The sequence below is a fragment of the Ovis canadensis genome, chromosome X (assembly GCF_042477335.2).
Source record: "Ovis canadensis isolate MfBH-ARS-UI-01 breed Bighorn chromosome X, ARS-UI_OviCan_v2, whole genome shotgun sequence".
In the NCBI taxonomy this organism is placed as follows: Eukaryota; Metazoa; Chordata; class Mammalia; order Artiodactyla; family Bovidae; genus Ovis; species Ovis canadensis.
The window spans coordinates 79341348-79365292 of NC_091727.1; the positions used below are offsets into that span (position 1 = coordinate 79341348).

General features: G+C 37.5%; 1 protein-coding gene and 1 non-coding gene across 3 annotated transcripts in view; both read left to right on the forward strand.

Moving 5' to 3' along the window:
• DACH2 (dachshund family transcription factor 2) overlaps window positions 1-23945 on the forward strand; it is a 676785-nt gene that overhangs the window by 315022 nt on the left and 337818 nt on the right. The gene's annotated exons all lie outside the window — the stretch shown is intronic.
• On the forward strand, window positions 8291-8362 carry TRNAC-GCA (transfer RNA cysteine (anticodon GCA)). Its single transcript has one exon. It is a non-coding gene; the product is annotated as a tRNA-Cys (tRNA).

Consider the following 23945-nt stretch of genomic DNA (forward strand, 5'->3'; position numbering starts at 1 on the left):
TGCTGGGTACAGTAATCTGGATTGTAAGTTTTTCTCTTTCATCACTTTAACTATGTCCTGCCATTCTCTTCTGGCCTGAAGAGTTTCTGTTGAAATATCAGCTGTTATCCTTATGGGAATCCCCTTGTGTACTATTTGTTGTTTTCCCCTTGATGCTTTTAGTATTTGCTCTTTGTGTTTGATCTTAATTAATTTGATAAACATGTCTTCTGGTGTTTTGCCTTGGGTTTATCCTGTTTGGGTTTCTTTAACTTGGGTTTCTTTGACTTGGGTGGCTATTTCCTTCCTCACTTTAGGGAAATTTTCAACTATTATCTCCTCAAGTATTTTCTTGTGGCCTTTCTTTTTGTCTTCTTCTTCTGGGACTCCTATGATTCAAATGTTGGGGCATTTAACATTGTCCCAGAGGTGTCTCAGGTTGTCCTCATTTCTTTTAATTATTATTTTTTTCTTTTGTTATCTCTGCTACATTTATTTTCACCATTCTATATTCCTCCTCACTTATCCTATCTTCTGCCTCAGTTATTCTACTGTTGGTTCCCTCTAGAGTGCTTTTGATCTCTGTTATTGCATTATTCATTATTGATTGGCTCTTATTTATTTCTTCTAGGTCTCTGTTAAACATTTTCTGCATCTTCTCAATCCTTGTCTCCAGACTATTTATCTGTAACTCAATTTTGTTTTCAAGATTTTGGATCATTTTTACCCTCATTATTCTGAATTCTTTTTCATGTAGACTCCCTATCTCCTCCTCTTTAGTTTGGTTTGGTGGGCATTTATCATGGTCCATTACTTGGTAAATATTTCTCTACCTTTTCATCTTGTTTAGATTGTTGTGTTTGGGTTGGCCTTTCTGTATGTTGGTAGTTTGTGGTTCTTTATTGTGGAAGTTGCTCCCTCTGAGTGGGGTTGGACGAGTGGCTTGTCAAAGTTTCCTGGTTAGGGAAGCTTGTATTGGTCTTCTGGTGGGCGGAGCTGGTCTCTTCTGTCTCGAGTGCAATGAAGTGTCCAGTAGTGAGTTCTGAGCTTTCTATGGATTTCATATGACTTTTAGCCGCCTGTATTTTAATGCTCACAGTTATGTTTTGGCATTGTGGAAGAATTAGTTTGGTATGTCTTGCTCTGAAACTTGTTGCCTCTTGGGTGGAGCTTGGTTTCAGTGTAGGTAAGGAGGCTTTTGGATGAGCTCTTGTCAATTAATGTTCCCTGGAGTCAGGAGTTCTCTGAGTTCTCAAATTTTGGATTTAAGCCTCCTGCCTCTGGCTTTCAGTCTTATTCTTACAGTAACCTCAAAACTTCTACATCCATACAGCATTGATGATAAAACATCTAGATTAATGGTGAAAAAAGATTCTGTACAGCAACAGACACCCAGAGGGGTTCACAGAGTTACATGGAGAAGAAAATTAGGAGGAGGGAGATAGAGGTAACCAGGAGGGGAAGAGGGAGAATCAAAAGGAAAGAGAGCAATCTAGCCAGTAATCAATTCCCTATGTGCTCTCCACAGTCTTGAACACTCAGAGAAGTTCACAGATTTACATAGAGAAGAGAAGAGGGAGGAAGGAGATAGAGGTGAACAGGAGGAGAAGAGGGGGAGTCAAAAGGAGAGAGAGAGATCTAGCCAGTAATCAGTTCCCTAAGTGTTCTCCACAGCTCAGAACACCCAAAAAGATTCACAGAGTTGGGTATAGAAGGGAATGGGAAGGGAAGAGATAGAGGTGACCTGGGGGAGAAAAAGGAGAGTCAGAAGGGTGAGAGAGAGCAATAAAGCCAGTAATAACACTCCTAAATAAAAATGAGTACTGAAGATTGGATTCATAAAGGTACAAAATTAATAACAAAAACCAAAAATCAAAAAATTAAAAATCTATAGTAGAGGTTAGACTCTCAAAAATACAAGATTAAAAAAAAAAGAAAGTCACAAAAATTATAAAAAATATATATATATATGAAACTTGCTTTATAAATAGGATGTTTTTGGAAGGCAATATTATGTTATGAAAATGAAAATTAAAAGAGTAGTAAAGAACTTAAAATTTTTAAAAATAATTAAAAATTAAAAAATAATAACAGTAAGATGTGTCTAGGAATTTCTCTGGAGTTGTTGAAGGCAGTGTGGGGTCAGTTCAGTTTCAAATAGTTCCTTGTTCCAGCTTATATTTCTTCTCAAGGTCTATAGGCCCCTTCCAATGTAGTCAATGATAACTACAGGGTTTTAATCTGTTGCACCTGTCACTTCCAGAGCAATTCCTTCTTTGTTTATTTTGGCTTCCTCTGCAAGTCTCTTCAGTGTCTAGTTTCCGCCCTGACACAAGGGGGTGTAGGAGATCACTTATTTAGGCTCACTTGTTCAGTTGTGCTGTGGGGAGGGAGGAACACTGCAAAAAAATATCACTGGCATGTGCGGGTAGTGCTTGCAATGTCTGGGCCACACTGGGTTTGCCCCCACTCATGGCTTGTGTGCTTTCCCATTCTACACTGCTCAGGCTCCAGGTTCCTCTGCAGGGGAAATGTCTAAAGCGGGCCATGGGTTGCACGCTCTTCGCTGGTCTAAGCCGTTCAGGTTCCTTTTCTCGGGTACTCCACAAAGGCACTAACTCGGTTGGGCCTGCATTTTGTGCCCTTCCCACGTCTGAGGAGCTCATGTGGCCAGGTTCTTGGCAAGCACTCTTCCAGGTGTCTGGTGCATCTTATCACCTCCCCGGTCCCAGTCCCTCGGTTTTCTGGGTGTGGTGCGAGAGTGCCGTCTCAGATGTGCCATGTGTCTCCTCTGCAGACCTGATCTCTGACTGTGACCCTCCTGGTGGATGTCAACCATCCAGGATCCCAGGAAAACTTGGTTAGTAACTGGGAGCCTGCTCACAGTTTGGTGGAGGATGCCGTCTCTAGGGCTGAGATGACCCATCATCTTCTGGCTCTGACTGTGGCCCGCCTGCCTGTCTGCCTCTGGCAGGAGGAGGGGCCTTCTGCAGCCAGCTAGCTCTCCTTTGATATTTGCTCAGTCCTTTGTTCTGTGAGCAGGCTAGGCTGTGCCTCAGAGCTTTTTGCAGGAAGGTTTTCTCTCTCTTTTTCTCTCTCTGGCTATTTCACAGTTTTGAGTACTATCTCACTTTAGCTACCTCAGATTGTCCTCAGGGCATTCAGGCCCAGTCTGCACCCTAACCTTGCAGCTCGAATCTCCTTGTTCTGCCCCTGCTCTCTGCTGGTGGACACAAGTGTCCTGGCTACCTCTCCACTGGGAGTGGCGTCTAGGTGTGTAGTCTGTGTTTTGTTTTTTTTTTTTGGCCTCTCGTTTATCTTGCCCTCTGAGATTCCAGAACTCCTCACAGACCTGCTTGTGAGAGGGTTTCCTGGTGTTTGGAAACTTTTCCTCCTTCACGACTCCCTCCCCAGGATGGGTCTCCATACCTAACTCTTTTGTCTCTCTTTTTGTCTTTTGTATTTTGTCCTACCTCCTTTCAAGGAGAATGAGCTGCCTTTCTGGTTGCCTGGTGTCCTCTGCCAGCATTCACAAGTTGTTTTGATGTATTTGCTCAGCATTCAAATGATCTTTCAAGGAATTTCTGGGGGAGAAAGTGGTCTCCCCATCCTATTCCTCCACCATCTTAGGACCACCCCCTCCCATTTTCTTGTTGATGATGATTAGTCTCTTAAGCATACATAGTACCATATAAATTTTAAAAATTTTTGGTGACTATTAACATATTAAATCCTTTGAGGTAGACAGAGTGGAGTATTTATCTTAACATTTTTGCTGATAATGCGACTGAGTCATAGACTATGAAATTGTATGCTTGAATATGGAGGGCTTCCCAGGTGGTGCTGTTGGTAAAGAACCAGCCTGCCAATGCAAGAAAGAGATGGGGGTTCGATCCCTGGGTTGGAAAGATACCCTGGAGAAGGGCGTGTCAACCCATTCCAGTATTCTTGTCTGGAGAACCCCATGGACAGAGGAGCCAGATGGTCTGCAGTCCATAGGGTTGCAAAGAGTTGAGCATGGCTGAAGTGACTAAGCATGAATACAAGTGTATGGAATTAGCAGTAGAATCAGAATAGAAATATAACTTTTCTGAGTCCATATTTAGTGCTTTTACAATGACAGAAAGGTGAAAGCTGCTATATTGAATACTGAGTGAATGCATTTAGATGTAGGCACACAAAGATGTTATATAACCATTTCTATGACTGTGAGCCTATTTTCTTTTCTTTTCTGTACATGACTTTCCTTACCTTTAAAAAGAAGGTAACAATACTATTGGCCTAATAAGTGTGATGTAAGAATTAAATGACATTATGCATATAAATAACTTAGCATAGTGTCTGATATAATAAACAGTCAATAATAGCCATTACTATTATTATTATTGTTTGGGAAATCTGACTTAAAATTATATGGCCATGACATAAAGACAGTTGATACATCTGAAAAAAAAAAAGGCTTTCCATTTACAACTTAACTGGGGAAGTTTAAGAAACAGCAAAATGATTTATTAAAAAATAATTGATTGTGAAATTATGGTCATAAAGCAATCCCACTTTTTTTCAACCTAAGAAATTATAAAATAATGTTGTATTTAGCTATAATATACTCAATATATCTTTCTAAAAATTCTGTTTGAATATGACATTATTTGATTTTTTTGTCATAGTATTTTAGAGAATGCATTTGATTCCTCATTTTCCCACTGTTGGGTATTTGCTGCCTGCCAATTTCCAAATAGTCCTAAATACATCTCAATTGACCTTTTTCCACATTTGAGGCAAATCAAGGGTAAGCAGCATATGTAAATATTGAGCAGTCTGTATCTGAAATAAGTGCCAAGAAGACCACAAACTAAGAAACAGTATATAGAATGTGAAAGATCCTGAGGGCAGAGGCTATGATCATAATAGAAAGAAAAAGTGAATCATCTAAACTGTGTTGAAAACATTACCAGCTTCACATCCATTTCTATAACCACATTTATATGCATAAGAAGTAGCCCAATCAGCAGAGTCATTGTCAAGTATGAAAAATTACAACATGTGTCTTGATCTAGTCTGCTGGCACATTCAGTACAGTGACATCTTTTGGGGAATATCGAAATTGTGGCTGCTGATCTGGAAATTAAATTGCTGGACTGGTATTCATTTACTCGTTCATTCACTCATTTTATGTAGCATAGAGCTGATTCACTTAGTTTCAAAATTACAAACTCCAAATTAGATAAATATTTATGTTATGCTGTAATTTTTAGCATTATGATTGCTATCATTTGTTGCTGTTCTGACAGGCTATGAAAGAGATATTGGATCTTTACTACATAAAAGTATAATAAATTAATGGAAACTACTGTGCTAGAGAAGTAATAGTCCATATGTTTATGAATGCTGATAGGATGCCTGGTTGCCACCCAGAAATGTTAGGACTAAACAAATTTTTCACCCAAAATGAATTTCATCTTTTACTCTATAGTCCTAATGAGCCAAAGGACTGAAATATTCAGGACCAAATGCTTACCTGTGAAAAAGCAATATATTGCAAAAATATGGGTGCTAAGGAGATCAGTCCTGGGTGTTCTTTGGAAGGACTGATGCTAAAGCTGAAACTCCAATACTTTGGCCACCTCATGTGAGGAGTTGATTCATTGGAAAAGACTCTGATGCTGGGAGGGATTGGGGGCAGGAGGAGAAGGGGACGACAGAGGATGAGATGGCTAGATGGCATCACTGACTTGATGGACGTGAGTTTGAGTGAACTCCGGGAGTTGGTGATGGACAGGGAGGCCTGGCATGCTGCAATTCATGGGGTTGCAAAGAGTCAGACATGACTGAGCGACTGAACTGAACTGCACTGAATATAATGATTACAATGTTTGGTTAACCCTATAAATCAGAAACACATTGGTATGCAAAGCAGACTTCCTTTCTTGCTCTCAAATTACTTTTTGAGGACATGCCAGGTCATTCCTACTGATAGGATGCTGATAGGATGTACTGTACTGAATTTACAAAATGCAAGAAAATACAATTGTTACTTGATTATATTAGAATATGTTCTCCATACCATTTAAATTTGGCCTCTGTGATAATGATTCTTTACAGCTATACTGAATAATGTAATAATTGCTTTCTTCTTACCCAAGTTTATGGGCTGTTTGTGATCCAAGTTTGTTTTATTCCCTGCCATCTCCCCTCCCTGCCAGTGGCTAACGTTATATATCACCTTTAATAGTTGCTAAATATATGTTTGTTAAATGGAAATATGCATGTAAATAGGCAAAATTCAAAAAAAGAAGTGAAACTTGGTCACTTATTAACTTGATTATTTATTAGAACCCAGGCTTCCTTGAGTTAACATTTATACCCCTTAGTTTATAAAATAGAAAAAAAGAAATGTCTGATTTTAGTCCAAGAATTATTATTAAAAAAAAACAAATAGATCAATAATACTAAATTTATTTGAGATTATATTTATAAAATAATAGATAACACTTATTGAATAATTTGAATGTCTAATACTGTACTGTACACACACGCCATCTCATTTAATTTGTACAACTATGTGAGACGGGTACTGTTGTTATTCTAATGTTATAGATCAAGATATTATACCACTAGTATGGGGGATGGTAATGTGATTTTCCGAAGAAAAAAATCTGCCATATACATTTGCTATAAGATTTCAGGCAAGAAGTCCTGACCCTGGTGCTTACACTCTTTTTTTAAAAAAATATATAAATTTATTTATTTTAATTGGAGGTTATTTACTTTACAATATTTTATTGGTTTTGCCATACATCAACATGAATCTGCCACAGGTATACACGTGTTCCCCATCCTGAACCCCTCTCCCTCCTCCCTCCCCATACCATCCCCCTGGGTCGTCTTAGTGCACCAGCCCCAAGCATCCAGTATCATGCATCGAACCTGGACTGGCGATTTGTTTCATATATGACATTATACATGTTTCAATGCCATTCTCCCAAATCATCCCACCCTCCTCCTCTCCCACAGAGTCGAAAAGACTGTTCTATACATCTGTCTCGTTTGCTGTCTCACATACAGGGTTATTGTTACCATCTTTCTAAATTCCATATATATGTGTTAGTATACTGTATTGGTGTTTTTCTTTCTGGCTTACTTCACTCTGTGTAATAGGCTCTGGTTTCATCCACCTCATTAGAACTGATTCAAATGTATTCTTTTTAATGGCTGAGTAATACTCCATTGTGTATATGTACCACAGCTTTCTTATCCATTCATCTGCTGATGGACATCTAGGTTGCTTCGATGTCCTGGCTATTATAAACAGTGCTGCGATGAACATTGGGGTATACGTGTCTCTTTCAATTCTGGTTTCCTCGGTGTGTATGCCCGGCAGTGGGATTGCTGGGTCATAAGGCAGTTAATGCTTGCATTTTTGGGAAAAAAAAAAAGGAACTTTTGAGTGTTAGGAGATGATTAATCACTATAAAGAATTTGGTAAAATTTAAAAGAAATGCCCCTTCTCCCTGATAGCTCAGTTGGTAAAGAATCTGCCTATGGTGCAGGAGACCCTGGTTTGATTTCTGGGTTGGGAAGATCCTCTGGAGAAGGGATAGGCTACTCACTCCAGTATTCTGGCCTGGAGAATTCCATGGGTTGTATAGTCCATGGGGTTGCAAAGAGTCAGACACGATAGGCTACCCATTGTAGTATTTCCTTGTGGCTCAGCTGGTAAAGAATCTGGCTGCAATGTGGGAGACCTGGGTTTGATCCCTGGGTTGGGAAGGTCCCCTGGAGAAGGGAAAGGCAACCCACTCCAGTATTCTGGCCTGGAGAATTTCATGGGTTGTATAGTCCATGGGGTCACAAAGAGTTGGACATGACTGAACGACTTTCAGTTCAGTTTAGTCACTCAGTTGTGTCTGACTCTTTGCAACCCTATGGACTGCAGCCTGCCAGGCCTCCCTCTCCATCACCAACTCCTGCAGTTTACTCAAACTGATGTCCATTGAGTTGGTGATGCCATCCAACCATCTCATTCTCTGTCATCCCCTTCTCCTCCCACCTTCAATATTTCCCAGCATCAGGGTCTTTTCAAATGAATCAGTTCTTCGCATCGGGTGGCCAGAGTATTGGAGTTTCAGCTTCAACATCAGTCCTTCCAATGAATATTCAGGACTGATTTCCTTTAGGATGGACTGGTTCGATTTCCTTGCTGTCCAAGGGGCTCTCAAGAGTCTTTTCCAACACCACAGTTCAAAAGCATTAATTCTTTGGTGCTCAGCTTTTTTTTTGGGGGGGGGGTGTTGGGCGGGCTGGGGCTTCCCTAGTGGCTCAGACGGTAAAGCGTCTGCCTGCAAAGCGGGAGACCCAGGTTCAATTCCTGGCTCGGGAAGATCCCCTGGAGAAGGAAATGGCAATCCACTCCAGCACTCTTGCCTGGAAAATCCCATGGACAGAGGAGCCTGATAGACAACAGTCCATGGGGTCGCAAAGAGTCAGACATGACTGAGCGACTTCACTTTCAGCTTTTTTTTATAGTCCAACTCTCACATCCTTAAATGGCTGCTAGAAAAACCATAGCTTTGACTAGACAGATATTGGTCTGTAAAGTAATGTCTGCTTTTTTATAAGCTGTCTAGGTTGGTAATAGTTTTTTTTTTTTTTCCCAAGGAGCAAGTGTCTTTTAGTTTCATGGCTGCAGTCACCATCTGTAGTGATTTTGAAGCCCCCCAAAATAAAGTCTGTCACTGTTTCCCCATCTATTTGCCATAAAGTAATGGGACTGGATGCCATGATCTTCGTTTTCTGAATGTTGAACTTTAAGCCAAATTTTTCACTCTCCTCTTTCACTTTCATCAAGAAGCTGTTTAGTTCTTCACTTTCTGCCATAGGGTGGTATCATCTTCATATCTGAGGTTATTAATATTTCTCTGGACAATCTTGATTCTAGCTTGTGCTTCATTCAGTCCAGCATTTCTCATGATGTAATATAATTTTTCATATACACACATACCCCATCTCTAGCCAGTACTTGCCCGGTTATTTCATTATGAACAAGTTGTTTGTTTCATTGCAGAGGTAGTGCTATAAAGATATAGGATAATCTCACATACTGTCTTCCATCTTACTTGTCTGCCTTTTGGCTGTTTCTCTGTTTGCTTCTCCACTAGACAGATAAGGGTAGGAAAAGAAAAAAAATACCTGGAGCAAGAATAAAATATCAGATTTAACTTTGCATTTCAATCACTTTTCCGCTCAATAACACAGATAATCTAGAATTTAATATAATCCCTCCAGGATGATAAACATAACTAAGGGGAAAACTTTTAAAGTTATTTAGAGCTCATGTTCTTTTTTGCAAACATCAAAAATTTCTTCCAAATCTTAAGTCCATTTTGGCAAATTTAATACATAATGTTACTGCTATTTTCATGCCTGTAACTTAAATTAGAAATGAGATATATTTTCAGAAAAATTTAGTAAGGTCAGATCACAGTTCATATTTTTTTTGTATCTGAGAAATATGGGTAGATTAAAAAGTGAATCCTAAAGGGAAAGAATAACCTCAAGAAATGAAAGATGCAGTCGTTCATAAGTCTTACCATATTGAAAGAATATTTCTATACCTTTTTATTAAATTTTAAAAGGTCACCTTTTCATTTTACTAATATAAATGGTTTGCGAGGTTGTGTATTTTATTCCTAAGGGAAAAAGTGGATAAATTGTATCACAGAATAAGAAATAAAATATGAGTTAAAATAGTAGCAATTTAGATGGAATGTAATAGTATACATTATTTTTCAATTATTTTTGTGGCAGGTTTTTCCCTTGAATGACTCAATTAATGTGGGGGCAATTCATGTGCCGATTGACTGGCTATGCCTTTCATACGAAGTATTTGCAAAATTTTTGTATCAGATGGATTCAACCATAAGGTGGTCAGTGTTCAGTGGTTGTCATGCTGAGCTGATCGTCTTGCATCTGAAGCATCTGTAACACCTCCTTTTCAAACTGTGGATAATGGAGGGGGGCTAGAATCCTCTGGGCCATTGTTTGCCAGAACCTACTTATCTATTTTTTGCTGATATAAATCAATTGAACTGTGTCCTCTTTTATTTCCTTAATATTAGCACTGTGGAACTTGACCCTCTCCTCCCTTGACTTGATATTGTCAACCTTAACCTCACTCCTGAGGCCCCTTTATCTAGATATTGGATCCATAGAGTGTAGGAAAATTTGGGCCACATGTCTGGGAATTAGAGGCTTTTGTTTTTAGTGAAAGAGTGAAAGTAATGAAAATTCTCCAATGCCCTAATCTAGTTGTTTTGCCTGATGCCCTTTTGACATACCAGAGAGAATATCTATTATATAAAATAAAGAGGTTAACTTGTAAATGCAAATATGAGTACATTCACTGAAATGTTAATGAACACTTACTAAGTGGGTAGCAATTAAAGTAAACCCTCGGAGTTTCCTAAGATAGCATTTATAAATTCATTGGCCAGTGGGAATGTCTGTTATGCATTGGTAATGAATGGAAATATATTTTGTAAAGGTCACATTTATGAATTGAAGTTTGTATTTATAAATCATTCTTGTTGTTTTCTTAATTGTTTCTATGATCAAATCTTGTCATTTGATATATATTTTTGCTTTGTGTTGAGATGGTATTGCCTCAGTCATCTTTTAGAAGAAATGAAGCCTAAAGTGTGGCAGGAAACACACACCACCGCCACCACTGCCAAACACATACCCCACAGCTGCCTACAGTAAAATACATTATTGACATGATTCAGTATAGAGGGAAAGATGGTGTCACATTATTTTCTTTTGTACCTTTTTTGGTTGATTTTAAAAATGTACTTTAAAATCTATTAGTAAAGGAAGCAAAAATACCATTTGCACTGATTGGAATGGGTGGTAACTTGAGGATATAAGGTGGCTACCTGTTTTTCACATTACATATAACATGGAAAGGAAAACACAACAATGCATTCAGTTCAGTTTTTTAGTTCAGTCACTCAGTCGTGTCCGACTCTTTGTGACCCCATGAATCGCAGCACGCCAGGCCTCACTGTCCATCACCAACTCCCGGAGTTCACTCAGACTCACGTCCATCAAGTCAGTGATGCTATCCAGCCATCTCATCCTCTGTCGTCCCATCTCCTCCTGCCCCCAATCCCTCCCAGCATCAGAGTCTTTTCCAGTGAGTCAACTCTTCGCATGAGGTGGCCAAAGTACTGGAGCTTCAGCTTCAGCATCATTCCTTCCAAAGAAATCCCAGGGCTGATCTCCTTCAGAATGGACTGGTTGGATCTCCTTGCAGTCCAAAGGGCTCTCAAGAGTCTTCTCCAACACCACAGTTCAAAAGCATCACTTCTTCGGCGCTCAGCCTTCTTCACAGTCCAACTCTCACATCCATACATGACAACTGGAAAAACCATAACCTTGACTAGATGGACCTTAGTCAGCAAATAATGTCTCTGCTTTTGAATATACTATCTAGGTTGCTCATAACTTTTCTTCCAAGGAGTAAGCATCTTTTAATTGCATGGCTGCAATCACCATCTGTAGTGATTTTTGAGCCCCAAAAAATAAAGTCTGACACTGTATCCACTGTTTCTCCATCTATTTCCCATGGAGTGATGGGACCAGATGCCATGATCTTCGTTTTCTGAATGATGAGCTTTAAGCCAACATTTTCACTCTCCTCTTTTACTTTCATCAAGAGGCTTTTTAGTTCCTCTTCACTTTCTCCCATAAGGGTGGTGTCATCTGCATGTCTGAGGTTATTGATATTTCTCCTGGCAGTCTTGATTCCAGCTTGTGGTGCTTCCAGCCCAGTGTTTCTCATAATGTACTCTGCATAGAAGTTAAATAAGCAAGGTGACAATATACAGCCTTGATGCACTCCTTTTCCCATTTGGAATCAATCTCTTGTTCCATGTCCAGTTCTAACTGCTGCTTCCTGGCCTGCATACAGATTTCTCCAGAGACAGGACAGCTGATCTGGTATTCCCTTCTCTTTCAGAATTTTCCACAGTTTATTGTGATCCACACAGTCAAAGACTTTGGCATAGTCAATAAAGCAAAAATAGATGTTTTTCTGGAACTCTCTTGCTTTTTCCATGATCCAGCAGATGTTGGCAATTTGATCTCTGGTTCCTCTGCCTTTTCTAAAAGCAGCTTGAACATCAGGAAGTTCACAGTTCACGTATTGCTGAAGCCTAGATTGGAGACTTTTGAGCAATACTTTACTAGCATGTGAGATGAGTGCAATTGTGCATTAGTTTGAGCATTCTTTGGCATTTCCTTTCTTTGGGGTTGGAATGAAAACTGACCTTTTCCAGTCCTGTGGCCACTGCTGAGTTTTCCACATTTGCTGGCATATTGAGTGCAGCACTTTCACAGCATCATCATTCAGGATTTGAAACAGCTCTACTGGAATTCCATCACCTCCACTAGCTTTGTTTGTAGTGATGCTTTCTAAGGCCCACTTAACTTCACATTCCAGGATGTCTGGCTCTAAATGAATGATCACACCATCGTGAAGATCCTTTTGGTACAGTTCTTCTGTGTATTCTTGCCATCTCTTCTTAATATCTTCTGCTTCTGTTAGGTCCATACCATTTCTGTTCTTTATCGAGTCTATCTTTGCATGAAATGTTCCCTTGGTATCTCTAATTTTCTTGAAAAGATCTCTAGTCTTTCCCGTTTTGTTGTTTTCCTCTATTTCTTTGCATTGATTGCTGAAGAAGGCTTTCTTATCTCTTCTTGCTATTCTTTGGAAGTCTGCATTCAGATTCTTATATGTTTCCTTTTCTCCTTGGCTTTTCCCTTCTCTTTTTTTCACAGCTATTTGTAAAGCTTCCCCAGACAGCCATTTTCCTTTTTTGCATTTCTTTTTCATGGGGATGGTCTTGATCGCTGTCTCCTGTACAGTGTCACGAACCTCATTCCATAGTTCATCAGGCACTCTATCTATCAGATCTAGGCCCTTAAATCTATTTCTCACTTCCACTGTATAATCATAAGGGATTTCATTTAGGTCATACCTGAATGGTCCAACAGTTTTCCTGCTTTCTTCAATTTCAGTCTGAATTTGGTAATAAGGATTTCATGATCTGAGCCACAGTTAGCTCCCAGTCTTGTTTTTGTTGACTGTATATAGCTTCTCCATCTTTGGCTGCAAAGAATATAATCAATCTGATTTTGGTGTTGACCATCATGTCCATGTGTAGCGTCTTCTCTTGTGTTGTTGGAAGAGGGTGTTTCCTATGACCAGTGCATTTTCTTGGGAAAACTCTATTAGTCTTTGTCCTGCTTCATTCCGCATTCCAAGGCCAAATTTACCTGTTACTCCAGGTGTTTCTTGACTTCCTATTTTTGCATTCCAGGCCCCTATAATGAAAAGGACATCTTTTTTGGGTGTTAGCTCTAAAAGGTCTTGTAAGTCTTCATAGAACCATTCAACTTCAGTTTCTTCAGCATTACTGGTTGGGGCATAGACTTGGGTTACTGTGATATTGAGTGGTTTGCCTTGGAAATGAATAGAGATCATTCTGCTATTTTTGAGATTGTATCCAAGTACTGTATTTTGGACTCTTTTGTTGACCATGATGGCTACTCCATTTCTTCTGAGGGATTCCTGCCCGCAGTAGTAGATACAATGCATTAGGAAGAGTTAATTCCCACTATTATTAACTCAGTTGTTCTGTACGTATATGCAAAAAGCTGTTCTTTTTACTCCCTGCAAATAGTGCTCATTGAAGTACTATTGACTTGGCCCTAGGAATCACTGAGCAGGTGACTTGATTACCTGAAGAATTAGGGTAACCACTGCTACAAATAGATAGTGTACATAAAACGGTAATCATTGCTTTCTACTCTATTATGAGATTAACTTCATAGGGATTGCTTTTTTCCCCTGTGAGTTGGTGCATAAATGATATGCTTTACCCTCTAATAAATCTAAAAGCAGAATGGCTATGACATGATGTTCATAGCCCTTGTTCCCATGACAGAATATTTTTGATTGCTACAGGAGTTTGAAGCAGCTTGAAACCATTATAATTTAAAAACATCACTGAAGTGTTACAGCATACCTGCCTCATACAGAATATTTGTGATTCTGAATTATGTTGACAGCTTTTTGCCACATGATCTCCCACATCACTCAGTAACTAATGTAGGAAACTGATTACAAATCGTCAATTGAGTTGAAAAAGATTTTACACCAAGGTATAATAGAAGATTGATGCCTCTGCCCCTTGAGGATTTCTAGCATTGTTGTTAAATTTCACCAAGGAGACTTTCTGTCAGTACTTTGTATCTAACTACATTAAAACTTCCTTCCCTTCTTATGAGTTACATTAGGAAGGCGTGATATTGTATGTGAAGCTTCTTACATAGGTAATTCTAAGTACATTCTTTCTGTAGCTGAACATTTTTATTTTTTCAGTGAATCAGTAACTTGTTTCATGTTGTTATTTTCCTTTTTACCTCAATATATGAAGTTTATCTTCCTGATGACACAAATCCAATCTGTATCATTTCTTATCTTGTGAAAGTGGCTTAAGTGGTTAGTAGAAAATGTGACCTGAGAATGCTTTTTCAAGGTTGTGGGACCTTGAAGCTTTCAGCTTTTGCAGGCCTGATTCCAAGTGCTTCTTGATTCCATCTCAATTTAATTTTAGGAGGAGATCTATGGGTTAAAATAAAGATGATTCATTTTCCTGGAATATTCTTGGTCTGTGATTGTTCTGATTCCCTGTCTTCTTTTGTGTTTTATTACTCTCAAAATTGCAAAAAAAAAAAAGGGGGGGGCTTTATTTGAAAGATAAATTACAGTTATTAAGCCATCTAATCTTTATATAAATAAATTTATCTTAGTGCCTTTTGAAGTTTAACATGGATAGAAGTAAATTCTAATATTATTTATTGTTCCTGTCACGTCCATAGCCAATACCTATCAATTAACACTTTTCTGACTGGAAGAAAAAAAGAGGCATATTATGCATAGCAGCCACCTCATTTTAGATACTCATATGGAGACAATTGGAATGCTAAAAGGGGTCTTAAAAATTTTTGTACCCACCACTGATCCTCACCCTTTCCAGTGGCTAAACTAGCTGTAATGTAGCACTTTAAGTACTCCAAGTTTCCTCTTGATCATCATACTGTGAAATGCTAAGACATAAATAATGATATGTTTCTATTCATTGTATTAGGCATTTGGCATTATTGCAAAACACCCCAGGCAGCACAACTAATGAGGGAGCTAAAGATGGGTCTATTCTTAGGAAAAACAAAATGCAAAGAAAGTATGAATTTCTTTAATCAGAAATTTTGAACATTTAAAAATTTAAAGGTAAACAATACAATCCATGCTATGCAAATGCATGGTATGCTTGACTGTAGCTACATATGATGTAAAATGTGCTATAATTTGGTTGAAAATGTCTTTATTAAATTTATAGCAGGATTTGTTACACAAAATGTAAAGTTATTGTGAATCTAATCTAATCCGATGATTGTTAATTCCCCCCCCACCAACTTAAAAAAAAAAAAAAGGACTTTCCTGTATTCTATATTTAGTGTATAGTAGCAGCTTGACAGCATTGAAAGTCCCATAGGAATACAAAAGTGTTCCTAACATAATGTTTATTGTTACTAATGTAGTATATTGTAATAATTAAATATACATCAGATAATATACTGTGTAGTATATAATCAAGATCCAAGCAACAGACACATTTAGGGGACAGAGTTTATTTCAAAGAAAGAAAAAAAAATGTACATAGCAATGATAGATAAGTAAGTGAGTTTAGATATTTAGTAGATAGGTAAAAAAAAAGTAAGTAGTTAGATAAGTTTAGAAGTCAAATATACTGGATATAACTTATTTCATCCAGTTAGTTGTAAGTCTAAATGCAATGAACAGTTGATTCTTATTTCCAAATTGCTTAGATCTTCTTGGTAGCAAATAGCCTTTCTTGACCATCAGTTGAAAAACACTCTTTAACTGTATGTATCAAGTTATAAGGGTTCCTTGGTGGCTCAAATGGTAAAGAATCTGCCTGCAATGCTGGAGACCTAGATCAATCCCTGGGTTGGGAGGATTCCCTGGAAAAAGGAATGGCTACCCACTCCAATAGAATTACCTGGAGCATTCCATGGACAAAGGAGCCTTGCAGGCTACAGTCCATGGACAGAAGATCCTGGCAAGCTATAGTCCATGGGGGTCGTGAACAGTCTGTCATGACTGAGTGATTTTTACTCACTCACCAAGTATAAATCATTCATGGACAACAACAGGAAGAAGAAACAACATGCCTGATTACTGAGGTCAGAGCACCACATTCAGTAACTATTCAGGACAAATTTTTTGTTTGCCAATGTGCTTTAAAACAGATTTCTTGTGTGTCTCTGTGTGTATGTGTGTGTGTGTGTGTGTATGTGCATGTGCATAGTAATATTTGATTTCCCTAATGCAGCTAATTTAGAAACATTTGATAACTGATATATTTATTATATAAAGGTTTTACAGACCTTAATGAGAAGGTAATACAATTGATTTTATGCTTTAGTTGGGTTTGTTATTGTTTTCATAACTATCAAAAGGAAAGGTGTAATCATATCATCCAGAGGAAGTCTGTATAACATAATAATAATAATATATTATACAAAGTATAAAACATTTTCTTATTGGAAATATATGTTTTGCTTTACTGTCAGTTCATTTTATTATTAATATTTTCTCCATGTACATATACAAAATGAAACACTGTATTAAATGAAGAGTTCTACTTCTGAACAGATTTTTTTACAGGGGCATTATTACCCTGTATTAATATGTCTTTATGATAGAAATGAGGGCATATGTTATTTTACTCATAAATTATAAGTTGGAATGGAGCTGGACAAGAGAAAGTAGTTATCCTAGCTTCTTAGTTACTTAGAGAGTATCATGATATTTCTTTTCTTCTGACTCTGTTATGGCAGCATGATGCTATAGAATGAGACCGGGTTGGGTCCTAGCTAAAAAAAGCAAGAGAATTCCAGAAAAAACATCTATTTCTGCTTTATTGACTATGCCAAAGCCTTTGACTGTGTGGATCACAATAAACTGTGGAAAATTCTGAAAGAGATGGGAATACCAGACCACCTGACCTGCCTCTTGAGAAATCTGTATGCAGGTCAGGAAGCAACAGTTAGAACTGGACATGGAACAACAGACTGGTTCCAAATAGGAAAAGGAGTACGTCAAGGCTGTATATTGTCACCCTGCTTATTGAACTTATATGCAGAGTACATCATGAGAAACGCTGGACTGGAAGAAACACAAGCTGGAATCAAGATTGCCAGGAGAAATATCAATAACCTCAGATATGCAGATGACCCCACCCTTATGGCAGAAAGTGAAGAGGAACTAAAAAGTCTCTTGATGAAAGTAAAAGAGGAGAGTGAAAAATTTGGCTTAAAGCTCAACATTCAGAAAACGAAGATCATGGCATCCAGTCCCATCACTTCATGGGAAATAGATGGGGAAACAGTGGAAACAGTTCAGACTTTATTTTTTTGGGCTCAAAAATCACTGCAGATGGTGACTGCAGCCATGAAATTAAAAGACGCTTACTCCTTGGAAGAAAAGCTATGACCAACCTAGATAGCATATTCAAAAGCAGAGACATTACTTTGCCGACTAAGGTCCGTCTAGTCAAGGCAATGGTTTTTCCTGTGGTCATGTATGGATGTGAGAGTGGGACTGTGAAGAAGACTGAGCGCCGAAGAATTGATGCTTTTGAACTGTGGTGTTGGAGAAGACTCTTGAGAGTCCTTTGGACTGCAAGGAGATCCAACCAGTCCATTCTGAAGGAGATCAGCCCTGGGATTTCTTTGGAAGGAATGATGCTAAAGATGAAGCTCCAGTACTTTGGCCACCTCATATGAAGAGTTGACTCATTGGAAAAGACTCTGATGCTGGGAGGGATTAGGGGCAGGAGGAAAAGGGGACAACAGAGGATGAGATGGCTGGATGGCATCACTGACTTGATGGATGTGAGTCTGAGTGAACTCCGGGAGTTGGTGATGGACAGGGAGGCCTGGCGTGCTGCGATTCATGGGGTCGCAAAGAGTCGGACATGACTGAGCGACTGAACTGAACTGAACAACCAATTAAGTGTCATTTCTGGTAAGTCATATTTATCTTCTCTAAGAAATATTTTTCTCATCTGTAAGATGTACATTATCACCCTTTCCGTGTTTAAGTTATTATGTGGTACAAATGAATGGTGTTTGAAAATACATTGAATGATACAAAATAACTTTATTCAGTACTATTCTTACTATACTTTGATTTTTTTTTACTCTGTCAGTATTTTAATATGAATATATGCTATATTACAGAATTAAGATATAGATACTTTGTAATATGAAAGAAACTATATTGGTTTTGTGGCTCTCATACACTAACTCATGAGTTGAATGATTTTTTTTCCCTGACCTATAAAATATATTTCATTACCACCAAAAACATATCACTCATCTACTGTTTATAACCCAGATTGCTAATAGCATATGGAATAAATTTTCTACACACCTGCCATGTAACAGGTTCCTCATGCCATAGCAGAATACTTAATTAATACCAAAGCATACTTCTAATGACTTCAGGCCTATCCAAAATCACATGCATCCTGAAAACATTTTGTTATTTGTAATTTTGTGGATTTTCTATATTAAATGTAAAAGAGATGAGTTTTATAGAAAGATATTCCTTTCCATATATGAGAAATATATTTTGAAGCTCGCGCATGTCCATCAGCAGATGAATGTATAAGAAAGCTGTGGTACATATACACAATGGAGTATTACTCGCCCATTAAAAAGAATATATTTGAATCAGTTCTAATGAGGTAGATGAAACTGGAGCCGACTATACAGAGTGAAGTAAGCCAGAAAGAAAAACACCAATACAGTATACTAACACATATATATGGAATTTAGAAAGATGGTAATGACAACCCTGTATGCGAGACAGAAAAAGAGACAGATGTATAGAACAGTCTTTTGGACTCTGTGGGAGAGGGAGAGGGTGGGATGATTTGGGAGAATGGCATTGAAACATGTATATCATATATGAAACGAATCACCAGTCTAGGTTCAATGCAGGGTGCAGGATGCTTGGGGCTGGTGCACTGAGATGATCCAAAGGCATGGTGTGTGTGTGGGGGGGAGGTGGGAGGGGTGTTCACGATTGGGAACACGTGTATATCTATAGCGGATTCATGTTGATGTGTGGCAAAACCAATACAATATTGTAAAGTTAAATAAATAATAATAATAAATTAAAAAGGGAGGAAAAGGAGAGTTAATGTTTTCAATATTTATAAGAGCAAATCATTCTGGAAACCATAGATGCTATAAATGCTATCAGTTGGGCAGTCAGCCACCATTTGGAAAATGTCTTCATGTTTCTATCATCGTATAATTTAGTCCAGTAGAAATTAAAGCATAATTTTTATCGTTGAGAAGAAAAATGCTAATTGAAACCATGTAATAAAAATACAATTTAGCTGAACTATTATTTTTTTCTTCTATTTGAAGCCTATTATTTTTAAAATTACTTCAGTATTAAAAAGGCTTTATAATTGTGCTGGGTGTCAGCACATCATGTCTTCAAACACATTTTTAATTCTCATTTTCCTGTGATTAAATAATAAAAACTTTATGAATTAGAAGCTATAATTAATTGAATAAACTCCAATTGAATCTTTTTTTATTTTTATGTTTTTGTATGCATTTTCAAAAGTGCATTGTAGACTTTTCAGAGCTAGTGACAGTGGCTAACCTGTTCATCCCACCCAAATTTAATGCAGTACAAGGGAAAATAGTGCCGATGTTGTGTGAAGCACCATTTATTTTCAGTTTTTAAACCCAGTGTGTTTACTAAGTTAATATACACTTTAACTCCAGAATCTACAATATCTAAATTAGATTTGATCAGCATAATTTCCCAACCAATACAGAAACTATGATTTGTGTAATAGTTATTTCAACCCACAGGCTCTCAAAATACCTTAAATGATAATGAGTAAAAGTCAGTCATCCAATTTAAAGGCATATCTTCTCTATGCTAATTATGCTTGTATTTATTTTGATAATAGAACTTTTATAGAATCCTAAAAACTAGAGTTTGCAATCACTCATGTAGTACACAGTGCCAAACTCCAGTACTGGAGAATGAGAGTGATGGAAGTTTACAATAGGGAAAATTCTTCTCTTTTTCACACGGGTAAGTCACTCAATAGAAGCAGGGAGATGATACTAATTCATAGCCTAAATGAAAATTGTTGGGCACTCTATAGTCAGAATAGGCAATTCTTTTTAATTTAAAAAGCATGTTAGCATAATCATTATCTTAGTCAGTTTGGGCTATAAAAAGTACCCATAGATTGGGTGGCTTAAACAACAAGTATTTAAATCTCATAGTTCTAGGATGTCTAAGATCAAGGTGCTAAGAGATTCAGTTCTTAGTGAGGGCTGCCTTTCTGCTTTATAGACAACTGCCTTTTCGTTGTATCGTCACATGGCCAGTGGAGGTGGAGAGAGAAATAAAGAGAGAGAGAGTGAAAAGGAGTGCTTTTTCTCTTGTTATAAAGATATTAATCCCATCATGGGGCTCCCCCCGACCCCATGACCTAATTAACTGCTGAAGGCCTCACATTCAACATTAGGGATTCAACATATGCATTTGGGGGGACACAAACATTCAGACCATAGCAATAAAGTAACAACAATAGAAATAGCTTCACAAAGGCTTACTATATGTCAGGAACTGTGCTGGGTGATTTCTATCCATTATCTCACTTAACTTTTACAAAAACTTATGAGATAGTCATCATTATCCTTGTTTTATAGATGAAGAAACCAATTAAGAGAAGTCACAGTGCTAGTGAATCCATGTTAAATCTATCTGAATTTTCCAAGATCCTTATCTTAACTACTGAGTCACATTACCTTTCTTTAGTTCTAAATCCCAGATGTAGTATCTGCCAGTCACTGTGGGATACTGGAATAGCAAAAAGAACAAGTACCTTTTTTTTCCTGCTGTGCCTATAGTCCATTTTGAACTGGGACAAATTGCTTAATTAATTTCATTGTGTCTCATTTCTTCATCTATCTAATGGGAATGATATCTCTGTCTGTAGGTCATTGGGAGAACAAAATTTGGTGAGAGACTAGCTGGCGCTATTGGTAAAGAATCCACCTGCCAATGCAGGAGATGCGAGATGCGGGTTCAATCCGTGGTTCGGGAAGATCCCCTAGAGAAGGGCATGGCAACCCACTCCAGTATTCTTGCCTGGAAAATCCCATGGACAGAGGAGCCTGGCAGGCTATAATCCATAGGGTCTCAAAGAGTCAGACACCGCTGAAGCAACTTAGCATACACACACATGAGTGGGCTCTGAAAAATACATTTATATCCAGAAGTCAGTGGCCTTGTAAATGAACTTAGAAACTAAGGCAAAACATCCCAATAACATGCTTCTCTTATTTTCCTCATTTTTCAATATTTAAGAGTGAGATGGTATTTTATTATTTTATTGTTCATGAGGATGAGTACTATTATATTGCTGCCTGTCTGGAAGGTTGAGTTTTCAAGGATAAGGTGCCTTTTTTTTTTTTTTTTTTGCCTGTAAGATTTGTTTTGGTTATTCTTTTTTTTCCTCTCAATTAATCTGTGACACTGAGATTGTCTGTTTCACTATGAAGAGACAACACAACCTCATTTTACTGGAAACAACTTGGGATGCTTTCCCAGTTACATGATTCTTATGAATGGTTCATAGCTTTAAAAGAAGGGTCAGAAAGGTTTGAACAATGAAGAGCTCTTCTTTTTATCATTATAATGATAAATGGTATACCTAATCATATCAAGGTTTTCTGAAACCTCTTAACATAAATGACCTACATTTCATATTTGAGCCACCTGCTTAATGTTATTTAAAATTATGTATACATATAACACATATACATTAATAGCAAATTAATGGAAAACATGGAAAGTTCTTATTAGTTTGGAATGGAAATATATATATATAAATCTCTTATTTCCTAATTAAACTTTTTCAGACCAGTAACATTTTTTTATGACATATAACTTTCAAACAAACAAAAATCAAAACAAATGATTTTATAATTTTAATCAAAAGATTAAACTTTAAATCTTATAATTTTAATCCAAAGAAAACCATTAAGATGGTTTTCTAAAATTAATCCTAAATTTGAATGGTAACCCAGGAGGTTTGTGTTTAAATGAATTTAATTGATATGCAGCTATAAAAGGGCTCACAGTTTCCCAGGCACTCCTCTTATAGGTAATTATTCTTAAAAACTACAGAATTTCTTGGTCATGTCTGTATTGTATCATTAAGGCATTTTTATCACCTTAATTTCCTCATTCAAAATCCAACATGTATTGGGAAGTAAGTGGATGAAAATAATTCAATAACAAAAATATGACTATATTCCCATTTCTTTAAGTATTCAAAGATATAAATGATAAATAGCCAATATTAACTTGACAGGCATATGCAGAGGATTTGGACATGATGAGTATATTTCATTGTGCAAGGTTTTAGACTGATCTGGGTTTCTTAAAAGAGTAAAGGAAATTTACTCTTCTTTTATGGGAAATTTATCTTCTTTTATGAAATAGAATAGTATAATATCTGATACAGATATACAGAAGATACTAGAAATTAAATTTATGTAGAGGAGTAGATGGTTTTTATGGAGTCAGATCTGCTGACCTAATTTTAAGGAAATTTTATTTTTTTTAATTATTTTTTAAAATTTAAATGTATTTATTTTAATTGGAAGCTAATTACTTTACACTATTGAATTGGTTTCACCATACATTGACAAGAATCCACCAAGGGTGTATATGTGTTCCCCATCCTAACCCCCCTCCCACCTCCCTTCACATGCCATCCCTCTGGGTCATCCAATATACCAGCCCTGAGAACCTTCTATCATGCATCGAATCTGGACAGGCAATTTGTTGCACATATGATACTTTACATGTTTCAATGCCATTCTTCCACATCATCAAACCCTTGCCCTCTCCCACAAAGTCCAAAAGACTGTTCTATACATTGGTGTCTCTTTTGCTGTCTCGCATACAGGGTTATCATTGCCATCTTTCTGAATTCCATATATATGCATTAGTATACTGTATTGTTGTTTTTCTTTCTGGTTTACTTCACTCTGTATAATAGGCTCAGTTTCATGCAACTCATTAGAACTGATTCAAATGTATTCTTTCTAATGTCTGAGTAATATTCCACTGTGCATATGTACCACAGCTTTCTTATCCTTTCGTCTGCTGATGGACATCTAGGTGGCTTCTATGTCCTGGCTATTATAAACAGTACTGGGATGAATATTCGGGTACACGTGTCTCTTTTAATTCTGGTTTCCTCGGTGTGAATGCCGAGTAGTGGGATTGCGGTGTCATATGGCAGTTCTATTTCCAGTTTTTTAAAGAATCTCCACACTGTTCTCCATAGTGGCTGTACTAGTTTGCATTCCCACCAACAGTGTAAGAGGGTTCCCTTTTCTTCACACCCTCTCCAGCATTTATTGCTTGTAGACTTTTGGATAGCAGCCATTCTGACTGGTGTGAAATGGCACCCTATTGTGGTTTGATTTGCGTTTCTCTGATAATGAGTGATGTTGAGCATCTTTTCATGTGTTTGTTAGCCACCAGTATGTCTTTGGAGAAATGTCTGTTTAGTTCTTTGTCCCATTTTTTGATTAGGTCGTTTATTTTTCTGGAATTGAGCTGCATAAGTTGCTTGTATGTTTTTGGGATTAATTCTTTGTCTATTGCTTAATTTGCTATTATTTTCTCCAGTTCTAAAGGCTGTCTATTCACCTTGTTTATAGTTTCCTTTGTTGTGCAGAAG